Genomic DNA, 4103 nt, shown 5'->3' on the forward strand with positions numbered 1-4103 from the left:
CCTACATGGGGGACACCCCTGCATGGCACAGCACTCCTTGAGTGCATCAGCACTGTACATGGGCCAGCTTATCACACTGGTCAGGAGTCCCTGGGTTTGAACCCTGGACCTCCCATGTGGTAGGTGGACGCTCTATCCATTGAGCCAAATCTGCTTTCCAGGAGGTGATTGTTAAAATCCTTTCCAATCTATGTCTTTTATCATGTCATTACTTAAGGAACCAATTCCTATCTGGTCAATTAACCAGATTAAACAACCTACAAGATATGAAATGTTGGGATATCAGATACAGGTGTATTTTTCCTTCATCTCTCCTCACAGAGACCCACACTTTCACTTCCTGTACTAGGTTTGTGTCAGATTTGTGCTACCCATTTCCTTGCAATTTCTTTTTGATAGTCATTTATCTCTTGTTCCAGAGAAAATATGAACTTTAAAGCAATGTGCTGATTACTCTGGATTCCAACAAGTTAGTACTTATAAATCTCCATTTTTGTTTTTTTAACACATTTTTAAATTTAAGTTAATAGATCACACAGAACATTACATTAAAAATATAAGAGGTTCCCATATAACCCATTCCCCATCCCCCACCCCTATCATTTTTGTAAATTGTATTTTTTTGAAGATACATACATCACAAAAAATGTTACCTTAAAAAAACATAAGGAGTTCCTGTATACCCCCCCTCCCCCATTCCTTCCACACCAACAACCGCCCCCATCATTGTGGCACACTCATGGCATTGGCCAAACACATTTTGGAGCATTGTTGCACCACATGGATAATAGTTTACCCTGTAGTTCACACTCTCCCCCAGTACATTCAGTGGGTTATGCAGGATGTATAATGTCCAGCATCTGACCCTGCAATATCATTTAGGACAACTCAAAGTACCCCAAATGCCCCCATATCACATCTCTTCTTCCCTGCCCTCAGCAACTTCCATGGCCACTCTCTCCACATCAATGCTACAGTTTCTTCTATTACTAGTCACAATAATTTTATAGTAGAATATCAGTAAGTCCACTCTAATCCATATTTTACCATTTTTGTTTTTAAGATATATGACATTGCTACTTTCTATGCCAGAAAGAGAGTATGCACAGTATACAGATGTTATCAGTTGTACTGTGTCACCCAAAATGAATGTGACCCTTTCTGGAAATAGGGTCTTTGAAGATCTGATTAGTTAGTATGAGGTCAAACTCAATAAAGTTGACTTCAATCCAATATGACTGGTGTCCTTACAAGAAGAGGGGAATTTGGACACAGGGCAGACACAAGAGAATAAGACCGTGTGAGGAGAGAAGCAGAGATTGAAGTGCTGTTGCTGCATGATGAGGAACAGTAAGAATTTCCAGAAAATGACCAGAAACTAGAAGAAGCAAGGAAGGTTTTACCCCTACAGGTTTCAGAGGAAGCAATACTTTGATTTTGGACTTCCAGCCTTCAGAACTGTGATATAATAAATTTCCAGTGTTTTAAGGCATCCGGTTTGTGCTACTTTGTTATGGTAGCCCTAAGACAATAGATGATGGAATAGGGATAATTTATCTACACACCATCTGGATAGCCTTTGAGTCCTGCATGACTCAAGGCTAAGAAGAACTCTAAAGAAAGAATATGCTAGAGAAATTTACAAAATGGCTACCCCCAAATAGCTCCAAATTGTCACATGAACTGGGAAGATCATCCTGAGCATTAAGTGAATAGGTTCTCGTTAGCCTCCCAAAGAATGGAGAATCACAATATTCCTGATTGTCAACTATTTGAAAGAACGGGTGTGAAGAGACACCCTCGCAATCTCATTGAGAGGTGAGAAATTTCCTTCTCATGGCTTGGTGCAAAGCACATTTGACCTCCTTGTTCCTCAGGCTGTACACAGTTGGGTTCAGTAGGGGAGTGATGATGGCAGATGTCACTGAGATTAGTCTGACCTGCCCCAGGGAACTCAGGAATTCAGACTTGAGGTAGATAATATAGGCATAGCCATAGTGTATGATGACCACTGTAAAGTTGGAGGTGCAAATGAAAAGAGCCTTATTCTGATACTCAGCTGAGATGATCTTAGGAATGGTGGTGATGATGAGTACATAAAACGTGAAGACCAAGTCCATGAGCAAGACAAGAACATAGACACTGATAACAATGTTGATGATACTGACAGTGGTTTCTGTGAGGGCTAGCTTCAGCAGAGTTTTCACATCACAGAAGAGGTGGGAGATGACAAAGTCATCAGAGAAGGGCAAGCCAAACCTGAGGTTGTCTGGACAGTGGCATGCCAATTCCCAAGGATCCAGATCCCAGCTGGATACAGGATCTTTTACCATAAAGAATGACTGATGATAATTGAATACTATAGGATATTGCATATAGAGGTCATACTGCATAGTTATGAGCAGGAAGCAGTTGTTGATCACTAAAGATGAGATAAAACTAGAGCTGGGTGGCACAACTTAAATGGCAATGACTGGTGAGGACTCAGAAGGCAAGCAGCATGCAGGAGATGATGGTTACAGTGTAGCAGTTCTCAGATATGGACAACAAACTCAGGAAGAAGTGCTTGGGGGTATGGATGTGATAGGCTAGGTGAATAATAGTCATAATGATGGCATTACCAGGGAGAGACAGCAGGTAAAATGCTAGAAAAATAACAAAAAGCACAAGCCTGTGCTGCCATCCAAAGTTATAGAGATCTTCAAATGAAATTGAATCGTGGCAGTAGAGCTCGGTCTTGACAATGAGGAAGGTCTGGATCTGAAAAAGCAGAACAAAGGAGAGGGAGGAGTGAGGAGCCAGCTATGTAGCAGATTTCACAGGGCTCTGAGTAGCATATGGGGTTTTGTGATCTTCTAGTGATGTCCATTCAGCATTGTGAGAATGCATTGCCAGCATAGAGTAACCTGGAGGGTCCCTGAACAACCAATCATTCTAATTCAGAATCCTGAGTCCTGAGTTTCCTTTTCTTAGATCTGCTCCTTTGGATTGAGAAGATTATTAGTCCAGGGCCTGAGTATAAGAGAGTTATTCAGGATACCATATTGGCCAAATTTTCCATAAATTAAGGTCAATTCTCATTCAAACTCATTTTTTTTGTGTATGGTTTACAGGCTACTGGTCATAGTATAAACCTCCTTCTTTGTTATTTTTTTGCTTTTTTTTTTTTTTTTGCAAAGCCTCTTTTGTTTTTTTTTAATTGTATGTTTTTGAAGATACATAGATCACAAAAAAATGTTACGTTAAAAAATATAAGAGGTTCCCATATACCCCACATCCCAACCTCCCACTTGCCCCACATCAACAACCTCTTTCATCATTGTGGCACATTCATTGCATTTGGTGAATCCATTTTTGAGCACTGCTGCAACGCATGGATAATAGTTTACATTGTAGTTTATACTCTCCCCAGTCCATTCAGTGGGTTATGGCAGGATATATAATGTCCAGCATCTGTCCCTATAATATCATTTAGGACAGCTCCATATCCTGAAAATGCCTCCACATCACACATCTTCTTCCTTCTCCCTGCCCTCAGTAACTACTGTGGCTACTTTTTTCACAGCAATGCTACAATTTCTTCTATTACTAGTCACAATATTTCTGTAGTAGAATACCAGTAAGTCCACTCTAATTCATATTTTATTTCTCCATCCTGTGGACCCTGGGATGGTGATGTCCACTCTACCTCTTTGTAAAGAGGGGGCTTAGATCCCACATGGTTGATGGAAGTGATTCTCCTGCTTGCAGTTGCAGGCACTCTTGGTTCCCTGGTGTGGTGGTTGACCATCTTCACCTCCCTGTTAGCTGACCTGGGTAAGTCCAATGAACTGGAAACTAGGAGTTGCAACTCTGCTAAGGCTCAGGCCCCAGCTGGCACATGGCCAGTCCAGAGATTCAAGTGTCCTGAGTATATACCAATCCCAGTGCCATTAATGTAAAATTATAAAATGAAGAGTAAGATCTCCACATAGATGAGTGAGTTAAATTTCAAGGATATTTTTCTCTTCTTAACCCTCATTACAATTGCTGATGGTGTCCTTATTGGTATTATTATCTGAAGTAACCATTAGCTCCACATCCAATGAGTTTCTTTCTAAGTG

General features: G+C 40.8%; 1 pseudogene; it reads right to left on the reverse strand.

Annotated features, from left to right (window-relative positions):
• Window positions 1–1808: 1808 nt before the first annotated feature.
• LOC101443194 (olfactory receptor 10J3-like) lies at window positions 1809–3320 on the reverse strand (annotated as a pseudogene).
• Window positions 3321–4103: the final 783 nt, after the last annotated feature.

Source organism: Dasypus novemcinctus, chromosome 13 (genome assembly GCF_030445035.2).
Source record: "Dasypus novemcinctus isolate mDasNov1 chromosome 13, mDasNov1.1.hap2, whole genome shotgun sequence".
NCBI lineage: Eukaryota > Metazoa > Chordata > Mammalia > Cingulata > Dasypodidae > Dasypus > Dasypus novemcinctus.